At 42.0% G+C, this 17132-nt stretch overlaps 2 protein-coding genes across 4 annotated transcripts in view; one reads left to right on the forward strand and one right to left on the reverse strand.

The window, feature by feature from the left end:
• The window catches only part of RHOBTB1 (Rho related BTB domain containing 1), a 52836-nt gene extending 38533 nt beyond the window's left edge, over positions 1 to 14303 (reverse strand). Inside the window, exons 1-2 of one of the 3 annotated variants that reach the window (XM_039554177.1) lie at positions 14077 to 14303; positions 9579 to 9674 (exon numbers count right to left, since the gene is read on the reverse strand). The gene's annotated coding sequence lies outside the window, so the exon portion shown is untranslated. Of the gene's footprint in view, positions 1 to 2249; positions 3301 to 9578; positions 9675 to 13792; positions 13869 to 14076 lie in introns of those variants that run through there. The other 2 variants (XM_010400782.4, XM_019286608.3) reach the window with 2 other exon arrangements.
• A 143-nt stretch (positions 14304 to 14446) lies between these two features.
• The window catches only part of CABCOCO1 (ciliary associated calcium binding coiled-coil 1), a 263455-nt gene continuing 260769 nt past the window's right edge, over positions 14447 to 17132 (forward strand). The window contains exons 1-2 of the mRNA XM_039553754.1: positions 14447 to 14670; positions 16729 to 16802. The gene's annotated coding sequence lies outside the window, so the exon portion shown is untranslated. The remainder of the gene's footprint in view (positions 14671 to 16728; positions 16803 to 17132) is intronic.

Below are 17132 nucleotides of genomic sequence, written 5' to 3' on the forward strand. Positions count from 1 at the left end.
CTCCAGAGGCTGCTCTGACACACAGTGTTAGCAGAACTCCTTAAGGAACTTTCTACCAGCTCAGAAATGCTGAAGCTCAGAGCCCTCAGGCCCTTCCATCCTCTGCACTCCCCAGACACCAGAGAAAGGCTCAGGAGGAGACAGGTTGAAAAAATACCAGTCAAGGATAACAGGAAGCGCAGGACGAAGGGACTACAAGCACTTGGCTCAGCTTGACAAAACTCTTCTGGAAGGGGAGGAAATGGACTAGCCCACGCTTCTTACCACCCCGTCATAATCTAAGTCTGCTCTGTCTGCAGGAGGATAATAGTCTAAGCATTGTAACTCTGGGGTTTAGATTTTATATTTCTGTTTATCAAAGTCAACATCCCAGATCCAAGGGCTATGTGGAAGCAAGAGGTTCTTCCTTGTAGTAGAGGTACGGTCTGCTTAAAAAAAAAAAAAAGAAAAGAAATGTAGTGACGTGGCTCTTTGCTCCCTCTGAGGACCCACTCAAGCTTTTAATTCAGGACAACTGAGATTATTTCCCTTCTCCTTTAGGTAGTAACAACCAAGCACAAATGCAGTTTCCTATGATATGCTCCACCAACAAGACTGAGCAGCAACAGTTACAGAACTGAGCTTATTCACTAAAAGAGGGCAAGTCTGACATTCCAAAGACTGCCTGGGACTGTCCAAAACCAAAACTCAATAGTATAGGACATCCTAGAGTTTCTCTCTCTCCCTTATCCCTGAATGCAGGGGCCTTTCATATTAAAAGACTTTAGGAGCATGTTTAGATTAAAAAATCGTTAGTGGAAATAATATAAATGCACAAGGAATTAAGTAAAACAAAGTAAGTTAAATTGTCCTGTATGGGCTCCACATTGCATGTGGCAATCTCACAGGGACAGAAGGTGCTCTCTACAGTCCAGGAAATTTGCTTTCAACAATACAAAGAGAACATGAGTGAATGTTGTACAACCAAAATAAGGAAACGTGGTACTTCAGTTAAGGACTTCACCATCCACCCATTGTATGCGATATATGTAGTCTCAGCCAACTGGTAGCACGTGAATTAAAATAGCAGAACCACCCAGCTCCTGTCATTGAAGTCTACTTTTCCCCGCAATTAGGCTTAGAGACTGTTATGATATGGGTAAATCAAAATAATTTCTAACTACTTTTGTAATAGATTAGGATATATTTCATTAGATTTTATCCATAAAAAATTCATAAAGAGAACAAATGCCTTGAATAGAACTAGGTAAGAACATATTCTATAAACATTGAAATAAAATTCAACTCGTTTCCTGTCAATACAATTTTGGTATTAAAAGGTTTGCATTCAGGGCTGCAATGTACCCTTGCCAAATGCTCATGCATTCCTAATTAGCTCTCTTTTCAAAACTATTGTACGTTGTGCCCAGTCTGTCCTTCTCTTTGGTTAGCATTTGACGTAAGGTGTCTCTATTTAGTGACGTCAGCATCTACTCTCAGCCAGCAATGCAAATTGATTCGGCCGGTTGCATCCCTTTTCCTGCAATCCCACATTTGTTGTAATGCTCAGAGATGGAGACATGTAACACACACAATGATACCTTCACTGTGTTCATTAGACACTAACGTATGCATGTATTTGTTAGGGGTTTTTTGCAGTTATTCATTGAATGCTAAATATAGTGCAAGACCATAATTGCTTAAGAAGCCCGCAGTGCACCAGATTTTATTAGAGCATTCTGTGGATGATATAGAGCACCAGTGGTTTGCCATATGAATTATATTTCCCCATTCTTTTTCACTAGAAAAGGGATATAGAAGGCTTAATATAGGCATACATTTTGAACAGCTGAATAAACAGGAAAGGAACCGTTTACAGAAGGAAAATGCCAATACTTATAATTAGGAATAAAAATTCAATATCTACATTTTTTTTCAGATGGTTATATTTCAACAACACTTTAGTTTTCTGTCTAATTATGCGTAGGAAATTGGCTTTTGCATTTCCCTGCTTCCATATTTAATCTGTTAATTATGAGACCCTGATTCTCTCCGCCTCACCCCAAAACAGAATATCAATTTAGGTGGGAAGAGTCCTCCAGAGGTCATCTAGTCCAACCTCCTCCTCAATGCACAGCTAACTTCAAAGCTTGATCAGGTTAAGGACAGTCAGTTCACATTCTCCAATCCACCTGTTCCATTGCTTAGCCACTCACTATGAAAATGGCTTTTTTTACAACCAGTGAGAAAATGTTTTTCTTTACACCCACCTTATTGCTACTTGCGACTGCTGCCTTTTGTCCTTTTGTTGCACAACGGTGAGAGGATCTGGTTTCCCCATAACCTCTTGTGAGTACCTGAAGCAGTAATTAGATGCCCTCTTAACCTTCTCTTCTCCAGGCCAGGTAAGCAGCTCCCTCAGTGTCTCTGTACATCTCATGTTTCAGTTTCCCCACAGTATTAGTGGCCCTTGGTTGCACTCTCTTCAGTTGGTCAATCTCTCTTCTGAGCTGTGAAGCCTGAAACTGAGCACAGTTCCTCAGAAGCCACCTACCAAGTGCCAGGCAGAGGGGAATAAGCCCTGCCCTCACCCTCCCCGCTGCACTCAACCTCAGGCAGCCCCGGCCATGGGTGAGCCCTGCTGCTGGAAGGGCGCTCAGCTGAGCCAGGTATGTCCCAGCCTGTTCACTTGCACTGTCATAGTCTCTCGTGACCCCTTAAACTCCAATACTGCCTTCACTGCTGCACTTCTCTTTCTACAGACTGCGTGGTTGGGTCTTAAAAGGGAGTGGATTCACTCGAACAGTCCCAGTTTGCAATGTTAGGTGTACCAGGATACAATTAAGCAAAACAAAATTTTGGCTTAATATGAAGAACAGCAAGAGAAACAGCTTGAGCAGTTACATAAGAGTCTCCCAAGGGAAGAAGTGGCAGAGTTATGGCTCACTGCATTCACAACCCAGAGAGGACAAGGCTGTATCAAGAATTGGTTCTATGGCAAAGTTTTGTATCATGTGTGTAATCTTTTCTAATGGGAGCAATTTTGCAACAGCTTGTATTTGCTATATTCCACACTTCTAGCTCCTCAGAACTGCAACATGGATACAAAAGATTTAATCAGCTTATAACAACAGTTCCAAACAAAAACTAAATAGGAAACACTGACTAGTAGGAGGATTTGTGACTGTGTCATTTTGCTGTTTGGCAAGGGAATGAATCTGGAAGTAATAGTGCTGGTATCTGCATAACTGTTCAGAGCTTCTTAAAATGTTTCTGCCATCTAATCAGATGTTAATGGAATGGAAAGAAATCCTTTGTGGAACAAAATAAGAGTCATAGCAAACAGTCAGCAGGGGAAGATTTTCTGTCTGTCTGACCTTGTGGCTAGCTGTCAGTCTCCACCTCTATGTAGATTAGTCAAAATTCACTTGTCTCTGAGTACTGAGTTTCTGAGAGACTTGAAACCTCGTTATACTACAACTACAGGAGGTTTTCAATGACATACAGTGTCTTTGCTTCTCACTCTAGGTCTAAGCTATTGAGCTTTAAAAACCATACATAAATGGATCAGCCCTTATTCTTCCAAGCATTATAAATGCTCTCTCTGCCTTTTGAGGATTGCATAAATTACCTATTAAAGGCCTAGTAGATTCACACGCAGGAGGATACAAAACGTAGACCAAATTTTAGAAGCCAAAATTTTGGTAAAAGATTGCAGAAATTTGATAGGAGCAATACACAAATAGAGATTATTGCAACAATGTGCCACCCCTGCTCAGAGTTGCTTATATTGGTGGTATAATGAGATCATGAGGACAAGTCTTGAACACAGATCTCCAGCTACAGGAACTGAAAAATATAGGGTAGGGGTGGTGAGGGGAGGAGAAACAAAGTGGATTTTGTCACCTTTTTCATAGTTGCCAAAGCCTAGTCTTACTGGTCTCTGAATCACTGCTTATATACAGGAACAGCAGCCAACAGCCATATCCTGATCTTTATAGGCTGTCAAACCAACAGAGCAGGATTAAATAGAAGAATCAAAGGCAGCTTAATCTCATCATCACTGATCTTAGAGAAATAGCCTTATTAGCTACAACTTGCTCTTCTGCACCTCTGTCCCATGGTGAGCTAGACACGAAAGTAAGACCCAATTATGGTTTTAAGAGCATGATATAAATCCTACTGGAACTGTTGGGGAAAGTCTTCCAGGGATTCCTCTGGGCTTCAATTCAGGGACTAATTCAAGAAGAGAAAGTCCATAGAATTAGTTGCTACATGCCTTAGAAAGATGGTAACTTAAAGTACCTGAAACAAAACAGAAATGAATTAAGCACCTGTAACTTTGATATTTTTTCACTAGGTTGTTCAAAGAGTGTACTTATTTGGATTACAACCCCCCTCAAGATTACAGTACAATTCTTCATTCATTTTGAACAGTGTGATTCTGCACAGTAATAACACTGTAGGATTTCACTCATTCAAGACCAAAACTCAAACTGTTACATCCTCCATATTCTATACCTTGGAACCACTCACTTTTTGAAAGAGAAAGCTTTTCCAGGAAGGTAAGAACTTGTGCCTCTTACACAACCTCTTACACACACCACCTTACACCAGTTTACTGACATGATTTAGTCACACTAGCAAAGACTGCCTTGCAAAGCCTGTGTTTTTGCAACACAACAAATTCAGTGGGTTAGACTGGATTATATCAACAAGAGGTTTCTACTGTCCAAACACCACTCACGTATTTTAGTGGTTTACTTCAATATGTCTAAACAAATCTAGTTACCACTTCTTTGCTTCACCAATGAGTTAAGGCTGTAAATCATATGCAGAAAGAATATTACCATATTGGTTCTGGTGGGTATCTTTCACTCCCTGAAACACTTCCTATAAACTCTAGCAAAATGGTGTAGCTGAAGGAAAACGGTAATTGCAGAAATTGCAGAGGAATGCACACAAGTGATTCATACAAGAGAACACACACGAGTGATTCCAAGTTCAAGAAGCAGGCAATAAAGACAGTTTGCATGTTTCACCACAGGCTGCTTGATGAGACTTCCCTAATTATGCTTATTAGGAATAGTTACCAAGAAGGATTCTGTTCTTTTAAATGCTACCATTCAAAAGCTATCAACCATGAAATCACATATTTCTTGCACATATTTGCAGTTTTCACAGAGGGTGTAGGACACTACTTGCAGGACCTGCCAAGGTATCATTGTTACAGGTTTGAACTACAGATTAGGCACAAATCAGAGGGCTTAAAGGAGTGTGTGTATACTGTGTAATTTGCAAAATACTAGAAAAAGACATCACTTTCCAATTACACATACAGTGATATGTGCAGCATTTAAATATGTCAGGAACAGAATATACCTTTGTAAAATTAAAAACAAACTAGAACCAGCAGCAGTGGTTTTGAAGCTAATCAGCCATTCAGGGAGCTTTAACAAAATCAAAAATATCCCAATGCCTTGAAATTTCTCATCCACTCATTGCTCGAAAGTCATATTGCCAAACCATCATGAATTCTACGAGCAGGGTTTTTTTTCTCTTTCATTAAAGTAGCAAGACATGTAGCATTTTATTTTTAAACTTTTTTACAATCTTTTCTGAGTCAGGCAAGAGTTCTTTTCCCGGTTAAAGGTAGAAGAGAAGAAATACAAAGGTATTAATTTTATTTACTCCCATACATATTGACAAAATTGCTAGAGCGGGGTGCATTTTGTAGCATTATAAAATCCTCAAGAGAATTAAATTCCTCCCACACCTCATCCCCAAAATATTTTTTCAGGAAAAGGTATGAATTATTTACAGAAGCAATTGCCAATAAAATGTCATCAAACTGCATCTGTTACAGAAGATAAATATTTCTCCACCATTCCAATTTTTTACATTAGGCTTCTAGCTGAAATTCACATCTACAGCTAAAATACTATTGTACCCTTATTGTAAGAGAAATACTGAAAGTTCCTTAATTACAGTGTTGCCAGTGGGAAGCACTGTTGCAAACACATAAGAGAATGAAAAGAACAAAATTCACCCCTGGAGAAATTCAATGAGACAGCTGGATTGCCTCAAGAAAAGCCTGACCCACTGGTATTTTCCTTAGAAGACTGGAAAGTATTTTATGGAAATAGTCTTCTGTATTTAGTGACCAATAATCTACATCACTGTCATAAACTCACATGACAGTCAAAAAGATGTCTCTGAAATTGAAGAGCCAAATTCAAGAAGTTCAAGTGTTAAGCAACAGCCATAAATCAAGAACTGAAACATGGGACAGCCATAAGGGCCCCAACATGTACATCCATCTCAAGTGTAAACTGTACCTGTTGTTCAGGACAATTACTGGAACACCTGCCCATGCTGAGCACATCTAGGAGCCCATGCAGAAGCACAATAACAAATTCTTTCTGATTCTGCATAGGTGTTGTGAAAATCATTCATTCTCCTTTACGTAAAGCACAGGAAATCCCATGATGAAGTTAGAAACACAGATTTCAACAGTCTAATAAACAGTGCTAGAGAACATAAATTTAATTATAAAGATTAAAAACAACAAACAGCAACACTGCCCTTCCCCTCACAGCTGAACCACCCACACAAGGCAGTCCCCCACATTTCTAATCTCCAGTCACAAGCAATCATAAGCCTGAGAAGAACTAGTTCAAGCAGCTTTAAAATTTAAAATTTCCTCTGATAAATTTAATTCTGCTGAAGGTTACTGTTACACACACACTCCTCTGCTGGCTTTGCACAGTCCAGAACTTTGTATTTACCAATCTGAATTGTCAGCTAAATTCAAGTACCAGATTGCACTGTAGAGGCAATCACACACATAGCTATTTTATTCCACTGCCTGTGAAGACAGTAATCTCTGAGAGAGCAGTAGCTTCTTTACCCAGGGAGCTAAATTTACTACTACTTGTCTCATAATGCCTCAAGAGACACAGAAGCCCATAAGCAAATAAGCTATGACTGGGATATTAAGGAGTAAATAACACCTCTGCAGACACCTTTCAGAGATGTAGGATTTCCTGACTCAAGCACACACCAATCCACAAGTTAACTTCTTTTCAGACCTGTAGATATATTCTCTTTAAGAAGTGAGACCAAATCAGAGAAGCAGCAGGAACTGGTGTGGAGACAGCAAGTTTCTGAGAATATTGTTCTATAATTTAGCTATACATGTTACTCAGAAATTAATTTAAAACAGGCTGGGAAGCAAGACTTGACACTGGGAGCAGAGGTGAAAAGAGATATTGGGGTTCTTGGGTGTGCCATTTTCAATAGGTACTTTTTGATAGTGTTCTCAGTCAGTGCATATTAAATAATTCACAGCATCACTGTCCTGGTTTCAGCTGGAATAGAGTTAATTTTCTTCCTAGTTGCTGGTACAGTGCTGTGTTTTGGACTCACTCTGAGAATGCTGGTGACACACTGATGTAGGTGTTGCTTGGTAGTGCTCACTCCAAACTGAGGATGTTTCAATGCCTCATGCTCTGCCACTGAGCAGGTACACCAGAAGCTGAGAGGCAGCAGGGCCAAGACAGGTGACCCAAACTGGCCAAAGGGATATTCCATACCCTAAAAGGTCATGCCCAGTATATAAATTGGGGGAATTGGCTTGGAGCTGCCAATTGCTGCTCAGGGCTGGGCTGGGCCTCAGCCAGCACGTGGTGAGCCACTGTATTGTGCATCACTTGTTTTTCTGGGGTTTTATTTCTCTCTCCCTTTTGTCTCCCTTTTCATTCCAATGATTATTATATTTTATTTCAATTATTAAATAGTTCTTAGCCCATGGACTTTACCTTTTTTCTGATTCTCTTCCCCTCCTTTGTACTGGGGGTATATAAGCAGGCAGCTACATGGTACTTAGCTCCTGGCTGGGGTTAACTCACAACGATCACAACTTGCATATGTGTAATATTGTATACTAGCTTTTAGGAACTGCATTACCTATAAAATTACTTCTATTTTTATTCACAAAGTATATGTTTGCCTTTGATGATGTCCTGAAAGGGGCTCATTAAATTACTAATGTAACTATTAAAGCTATTAAATTACCAATTTTGAGGGATCAATTCAAAGCACATTGAGATAAGCATAAATCCAAAGTAAACCAAGTGTCTCTTCACTTCACTGACCCTCCCATGAGGCTCTGAATGCTAAAATGCCTTTCTCCTGACAGGATTAACCCTTTCATTGTATAACCCTCCCTGGCCAAAACAGTGGAAGTAGTTATTCCTAGGGCTCACAAAATATTCTGCTTGGCAGTACATAATGATGGGGGGAGGAGGGATGCTTGGTGTGTGTTTACTTTTAGAGCCCAGGGGAGAGACTGCTCCCTAAGCTTCCTGACAAGATGCTTATTTTTATTCACATTGTCACTATGTTTTCCCATGAACAAATATTTATACTTCAGAGGAAATGTTTCAGTAACATGTTTCAGACAGGATAAGCAACGTGTTCACTTCCCTTCCTTTTATTATGAGAAAGCAATTTTGCTTACAGGAGGAAGTAAATAAATAGATTCCCCAGAGATGCCTGGGAAGGGGTAATTCTTGCAGGGAACCCGTCTTGAAAATACTGTCAGCATGTCACTGAGTTAGCTGACCTGTGGAGGTTTCATTTGCAATTGCAAGAAATGAACACATCAGAGATTTATTGTTTCCTTTGTTCAGAGAAACAGACCATTCCTGTGCAATCCTGTCTTAATTAAAACATTCGCCCTTCTGACAAATTTTAGTAGCATCTTATGTTCCTATCTGCATTATTATATTGTACATTCAATACATATGGCAAGCTATAAATCCATCTTTTGTTAATACTTCTGAGCATGTAACAGACTGAGAAAGCCAGTGGGTGAAAATGGCCTAATTCGTTGACTACTCCAAATTGTGAGCAGAGGGTTTGTCTCTATGATATCCTGAGGTTCCTTACAACCTGATTTTTCCCATGATCCTAAATTAAGGACATATTTGGTTTTACTAACTTACAAACTTACTGCAGGAACTGTGAAGATCTGGCTGTGATATTGACAAAAGCAATATAAATATACATCTGCAACTCAGGCTGGCCACAGCCCCACTTTTCACTAGGGTGCACAGAGCAGGAACTCAGAAAGCTGCCTGGATGCATGGAAAAGTACCTACATATTTGTGGTACAAACTCTTTCTTCATCCCAGGATCTCACTCATTTCCTGCACCTGCAGTTAGACTGTGTAAGTATTCACTCTTGAAAATCAGACTTAGCAGCTTCCTTTTCTTTGATGCTTTGAAAAAAAGCTTGACATTGGGTCAAAAGCTACTCTGTGCAGAAGCTGCTCATTACCAACCCTGCAACACCAAGCCTTTATACATTTGTTTTTATCTGCTGAAATAGCAGAACAAAGCTGACTAATCCTGTAAACGGAACGATTAATTGAGTGACTTTTCAGTTAAGACTTTTGGTACAAAGTTTGCCAAGACACAGATGCTATAACTCTAAAATACCTGACCAAAAGCTGCTGGTCAGAAGAGCAGTGGTGACAGGCAACAGTAAGTGAAATGAGTCAGGTTTTCTTCTGTTTCTCCCTGTCGATACTTACCTCACAGAAGAAAATGTTCACATCCATTTTTAGCAGCTTGATCAAAAGCAGAATTCCATTAAAAATACTTCATATCTTTCTCTTACTGTGGCACTCCTAAGGAGGAAAGAAGGGGAAAAAAATAAAGAGAATAAACCTTACAATTTTCAACCTAAAATTACAACACATGCAACAGCAACAACATCTTTTATGATCCATTTTATATGGTAAAACAGGCCTGCTTGGTCAACAAAACAGTCTTTCAAAGTTTCAAACAGGTAAACTGTGTATCTTTACTAAAACACTCTTTGCTCAAAGCACTGAAGAAATCATGGGTAGCTCGATGAGCTTTTGAGCATAACTGGAGATTAACACAGCTCTGCCAAATGAAGCTTGTTCTTGAATAATTTCCCTCTGGATTTAGATTTAAAAAAAACACAACCACCTTAGGTGTCAGAACCAAACGCTGCTGTATCCCAGTTAACCAGCTCCTCTCTCTTAGGCAACAGACTTAGAGGAGGGTTTTTTTGCCTACCTTCAAGAAGGTGACAAGACTCTAAAATATGAGCTGACAGCCTGATGACACATGAACTGGGAGTTCTGTGTTGCTTTCCCCTTTGGTAACAAATGAAATTAATTATAAATGTCCTTTGTTGGGTTTGGTAAATGGCTGCATTATTGTGGCTTGGTTCCCATCCAGGAGCAAGGCAGAGGTTTTCCAAGAACCAAAGGTGGGAGCAACATGTATTTCATCTCAGATGCTGCCCTAAAAGCAATGCTCAATGGCACAAGTAGGTTTCAGGGGTCCATGTTAGCTTGAATAGCAGCAGTGAAATGCAGAGTCTTCAAATGAACAGAGCAGTGGCCCACTTAGATTTCCTAGGCATTTCTCCCTTATCAGGATCATTTCAAAATTCAATGTAGGACTGAAATTAACTTCTCACAGAAATTCCCACCTTCTATAGATACCCAGCACAACACAACAGAGAGAGCAAACAGAAAATGAAGTAAAACTTCATTCCACCTTTGTGAAATATGCAAGCCACAAGAATTGATCCTAGAGCTAGAGGCATGATGTTTGTATCCTCTAGAAGTCCTGCCCTTCCCTTTGCTATTTATCAGTAAGCATTTTAGAGGCAAGGACGTATCAGTCTTCCTGAACTGCCGTGTTTCATGCAGCTACAACTGTGGAGAATCTTCTCACCATCTTTCCTACAGTGTTTGCCCTTACTTCCTCCAAGGCAGGCCCATACAGCTCCCTTTGTGAGCCCTACGAAAAATAGCCTTAACCCACAATGAAACAACCCCCCAAATTATTAATTAGTGACATGAGCACGCTCAGGGCTCTAAAACTGTTCAAATAGCTACTTATGTGATACTGTACCATTCCTAACTGTTTACTTGTTTCCTGAGTATTGGTGGCTGATTAGAAGTTACTTGCAACTTCTTTCAGAACAACCCTTTTCAAAAAACCCAAACTAAAAAAAATAGATCTGGTTTATCTGATCATAAACCCAGAGCTTTCTATGTTTTTATTTCACTGAGATCTCATTCACTTCTAACAGCCTTTCTCTGCTTCACCCTCATTAAAACCTACAGATGTGACCTCCAAGGATATTTCGAGATCCTTCTTACTCTCAAACAGACATGCAAAGCCCTTCCGCAAGCTCATTCACAATTCTTTTTTATCAATCATTAATCATTTACATTATTGTCCTAGTAAAGACCACATTAAGACTCTCCTGCTTGCTGAGATTTTTCTTAATTGTTATACTGTAAAGTCAGACCAGTTGTTTGAAGAATGTAAGCAGACAGAAATGTAGCTAAACCTGATTTTCATCATTACTAAAGCATAAGCCTAAAAGTTCCACTTCACAGATAAAAGCTTATGGCCTTCATTCCCCTGCCCCTCAGTCTTCCACTTTCTAGTTTTGAAGATAGTTGAGCCTACAAAATAAAGGCTTAATTCTTAATTAGCATTGTTCTACCCTATTATGACTCCAAAATACAAACATCTTTCATGCCATGGTAGTGGAAGCAGATCCCTCTCTGTAATGATGATCTGCACTCAGAAGAATAGAGCAGCTAAACCTTACATGCACCTTCCTTATCAGAGCCTTGAGGAGCTCACAGCTGAGAAGAGAGCTGGCTTCCCATGACTTTCACCCTGTGTGCCTGCAGAGAGAGTATCAGTTGTGGCCATGGCAGTGCACTTCCTTCTCTCTCCCATCTGCTCCACACCCAGGCAGGCATTACCTGAACTAATGCCCACCCACAACAGCTAGCACACCGTGATACTGTGGGCAGGACATGCAGCAAGGTGACCATGGGCTGACAGAAACTAAAACCAGCTGGAACACAGAGTAACTCAGTGAGGGATGTACTTATATGACCTAATTCTCCAAAGTGGGGAATTTCTTTTAAATAGGCAGAAAGGTGAGGAACAGGAACACCAGCTGCAGGTTGGCAGGTGGAACATTTGCAGTGCAAACCAGGCCCAAAAGGAATGCAGAAGAGGTCAGGTGGAACACTGGGCTCCCTGGATGACTACTTCAGGCCAACAGTCATGTCTAATCTGGCCTAGAAGCCTCTTCTGTGATGCACAAGACACTCCTCTAACACACTGATACTAGAGAAAACTCGGCCTTGTTTTCCCCTCAAACCTACCTCAGCTTCACCTTCGTGTCATTCAGAAGCCTTAGCTGATCCAGTTTTTGCTCCACTCATTTTGTTTGGTTTGTTGGGGGGTTTTATTATTATTACCAAACTAACAATATTGCAGAATTTTCTCCTCTCAAGTTTTCTGTGAGTTTCCTTTTACTAGCCCATCACCTCTGTGCATTGGTTTCAGTTTCTGTAACGCCACACATTCATAGTGCATCTGCCCCAAATCTCTTCAACAAACTTTGAGGGATTACATAGAAGAAAACTGCTTTTAACCCTTATGTTTCTGACTTGCTTAATACGGTCTCACTTCAAACTTTTGCCTCTAAAAGTTCAAATACTGGAAGAAGTTTAAGTAAAAAAGAGCAGAACCTTAGTTCACTGTTGTAATCTTTACTATGACACACCTCACTTGCTCTACATTACATGGTTGAACAGACAGTAGAAATGTTACTTCCCATTGATACCTAAACCAACATTTCCTCTCAACATATTTTCAAACCTTTAACATTGTTGAATCCAAAGTAAATGCAAGTGTTTTGCCCTTTCTACTTCAGTTTAGGCAAGTATGCTTTTTCCCTGGGGTCTCTCTCAGAGAAAAAGGAAATTTTACCTGTATTGATTACATAGACAACAGCATGATGACATGTGATATAACTAGATCAATTTAAGTAAGTACAAATGACAACATTTGGTGTGAAACTGACAATCAGGTTCCAAAAGAAGATGGGATACTATGATTGTCACTAACCCTATCTTAGGAGCACCCACAACAACTCAATTAAACAGCTGCTAAACAAAAGTGCAAGTAACTGTAAAGCTCTACTTTCCTATGCTCCCCAAGCAGGGAAGAGTTTTTCTCTTTTCTTATTCCTTTTTTTCAGAGAGCTGCAAAAGAGTTGGGCTGGGTATGGCCCACTGCTTCTCCCCAGAGGTTCTCAACAACTGTACAGAAAGGGCTCTTCATTCTCCTGCTAGGTCTTTTTGGGAGGCACATCCTTCTTTATAACCAGCTCCTCATATTCAGTTCTCTACATGCATTTGCACTCTGTACCAATTACAAATTTCATTCTTGTAATGCAGAGAACCATTAATAATTTAAGATTAAAAAGGAACCTAAGGGCAGGAATATTCCATTTTTGCTCACGAGATAGATGGTACTCTGCTAGTACGTCAACTCAAGTTATCTTTGTGCATGCTATGTTAATTCAGCAAATTGCTTTTCAAACAAAGTGCATTCAGAAAGTGCCTGAAGATTCTATATGAGAAGAAAGTTTCATTTCTATGGCAAACGTGCCAAACCAATACCCAGAAAGTGAAATACTAACAGATTTTAGTTTTGTCCATCTAGTTTTCACAAATAGGGGTTAGCCAGGATGAATTTTGTAAAGAAGCTCTCTGCACGAGCGAGTAAAAGTCATGCCAGGTGTAGTGATAAATACCCCAGCGCCCTGCCTGCACCGTGAGAAACCAGAGAAACAATGAACACGTCTAACGGTATGGAACGGCTCAGGAGCGCTGCAGCAGCACCGCCTGACACCCAAGGGAGCTGTCAGCATTTCTGGCCTTACCGTGGAAGGGAACAGGACACCAGGGCGAGGCGGGCAGGTGCGGAGACCCTCCTGAGGCAGGAGCTGCTCCGGAACGGGGAGCGCCCCCGGCCCGCCGCTCCCAGCCCCGCGCTGCCCCAGCCGCCCGCCGCTCCCTCCTCCGGCGCAGCTTCCCACGGCGTCCGGCCCCGCTGGGTCACCCACAGCGACCGACAGCGACCGACAGCGACCGACAGCGACCGGCGGCGGCGTCTGCCCGTCCCGCGCCCTCCCTCCCTCCGGCCACAGGGGCCGCAGCGTCTCACCTGAGCGCGGAGCGGGACCGGCTGGGGACAGGACAGAAGTGACGCTCAGCGGGGTGCGGAGGGCGGGGCGGTGCCTCGGGTGCGGTGCCGTCCCGCCCTGCTGTGCTGTGCCGGTCTGTGCTGTGCCGGTCCGTGCTGTGCCGGTCCGTGCTGTGCCGTGCTGTTCCGTGCCCGGCGCGGAGCGGCCGCGTCCCAGCCAACCAGCGCCGTCACGTGAGCGCGCCCCGGCACGCGGTGCTACTGCCGCGGCCGTTACAGCAGCGCGCGCGCGCGCGGCGGCGGGAAGCGCGCGCGGAGGAGGGCGCGGGGGGGGGGGGGGGTGGTGCGCGCGCTGCTGCGCTCTGAGGGGCCGGGGGTCGCCTGGCGGGGCTGTGCGGCTGCCGGCGGCGACGCGCTCGCCCTTCCTGCCCTCGGGAGAGATCGTTTCCAGGAATTGAGGGGCTGCGGAGGCAGGAAATCCTGCGGGGCCCCGTGCGGAGAGCGGCCGCAACGGCATCACCTCCGCGCGCAGGAGGGTGGGGTCCCCGGCCGCCTCCTCCCTGCTCCGTGTGAGCATCCGCGCGATGAAATGTGGAATCCGACGGTGGGATCAAGGTGTGTGCGCCTCCCTGAACTGTGAATACTCCTGTGTTTAACATTGCTGTCTGACGAGTAAATCCCACCGCACTGCTCGTTTCAGTGTCCCAACACAGAACTTTCATGCTGAATTGTAGCTAAAAAACAACGTTAAGCCCGTTTTCCGCCCAGGATGCTTTCCATTTACGCTGTCCTCAGGGTGTCTGGCCTCTCTATCAATAATACACTAACAGAAATCGTTAAACAGAACAGTAGTGGGACACCTTAAATAATCCAGCTCCGTAAGGCATTTAAAAAGGTTGTAGAACATATTGCTGAAACGCTTACGTAAATTTGAGGAACAGCCTAGTAGCCTGGTGTTAAAGGAATTTTCTGCTTACTCAGGGTCTTGGACTCAATTTTCCACCCTGGGTCATCCTGTGCTGTTGAGGAGGATTTGGGAGGACTACGGGGCCAGGTACGCAGCTCTTGTGCCAGTGCTTCACATTGGTGATGTTTAATGTTGGTTACAGGGAGCTTCTGACAACACAACCCTTCTGAGAGGCGAAGGGCTAAAATACAGGGCTTAAGGACAGCAGGAGCTGGCAGTATTGCAGGTAGAGAGGCAGGCTGGGCTCGCAGCCAAACTGCTCTCCTATCCGAATGGCAGAGATCAGGCATTCATTGCAGAACTAATGAACCTAGCCCCCAGATCATGAAAACCACAAGGGAAGCAGGGTTCATTGAATCGTCTTTCTTCTTTGATGATTTTTATTTCATGTACTTCCGTGTGGAGTCATGAAGGCTTGAAATGTACCTGCTGTATACTGTATCAATAGTGCAATGTACATGCATGCTGTATCCATATGCTGAACTGTGCATCGAGGCGAATTAGCCTGTGTGGAGCTCTGTGCTGCCAGGGACAGACTGCCTTGAGCACATAAATCAGCTTTAGGTACTGTCAAACACTAGCATACCCTGTGCTTTACACTTGTAAAAGAAATGTGGGAGATTGATCACAGGATTCCAGGAGCTAAGCCTTTAAAATACATGACACTTGGTATTGTGAGCTCCTCATTAAGTGGACAGAAACTGTTAGCAACTTGGCTAAATGTTAAGTTTAGAATAAATGACTGAGAGATAATGACCTTTGTTGCATATGTGGTACCAAGGACAAAGAAAGATTGCTAGGCCACAGTTACTCCCCAGAACTGGAAGGATTATTTTGTTTGGGAAGAGTTTATTCAGAGTTCTGGTAACTCATATTTAGAGCCCCAATGAGGAAGCCTCCACTGTGCTTCCACAGTATTTGCGTGTAGAATTGTATAGTTGTGCAATTTCACTCTGTACAAACAAACTGTCTAAATTCCTGTAATTTGTGCTGGAAACACACTATCATTTGCAAGGCAGTTGGAGCAGACAGCTGAGCTCACAAGGGTTATCATCTGCATCTGTTCAGAGGACAGCCTCCAACCTTGTATTGGCTAACATTTTTAGCTCTGCTAACTAAACCCACATGAGATAAAAGTCCACCCACGCCACAGGTTACAGAGTTTGCTTTAAATCAGCTCTGTTTTGTGAACACTGAAAGGCTTGATTCTATTTCATGTATTTCCTGTAGCACTTCAAAATGAATTTAGGTTGTTTGAAAGGTTCTTGACTGACAGTTTTGGAAATTGAACTCCCATGTTTAATCCCAGATTGTGTCCAACACAAGGGAGCTTCTCAGTTGTACCAGAGAGAAAACTTTGCTAGTCTGAGGATAGTCCTATTCACTTACTTTCTTATGCCAGCAAAGTAGGATTTCCTAGTTTTTCACTGCTCTGTAGTTACGGGTGTAGGATATTTTCATTATGCCTTGGATACTAAGACTGTACGTTTAAATCAGAAAAAAAAAAGTATTTAGTAAATCATCTGCCCTTTAAAGTATGATAATTTCATTTCAGCCTTAAATTAATTAGGCAGTACTATGGAAAGCTAATGATCTTCACAGAACACTTGCTCTCTTTCCACCAACTTTCATTTACAGTCCTTACTGATTTTTGAAAAATTAATTTATGCTTTTCATATTGAGCTTATTTTTTTGCAAAATTACAGGTGTTGAATCTATGAGCAGAGATGGAGTGCCATTATCCTTCCAAGTGAACATGGAATAGATGGGGAGAAGCTATGTAAGTTCTAGGCTTCCAGGAATGGATGCCAAAACAATTTATTAAATTTGCTGTTAAGAATAATTGTTGGCTGACAGTTGTGTAACTTTTATGACAATATCTGTTGAACCCAGACATAAGACAGACTGATACCAGTCATAATGTCAGGACTGTGATTGCTCCTTATTCACAGAAGATACCAAGGTGACAAAAATGTTTATGATTTTAAGTCTTTTCATAGCTGCACTGTTATCAAGCTGCAGTTACATTAGTCTGACTATAGTAGCTCCAGGTAATTCATGGATTTCATTATGTGTCTGAGTTCTTAAAGGATAAAAGATTTGGATTTTT

This window comes from Corvus cornix, chromosome 6 (genome assembly GCF_000738735.6).
Source record: "Corvus cornix cornix isolate S_Up_H32 chromosome 6, ASM73873v5, whole genome shotgun sequence".
Classification (NCBI taxonomy): domain Eukaryota; kingdom Metazoa; phylum Chordata; class Aves; order Passeriformes; family Corvidae; genus Corvus; species Corvus cornix.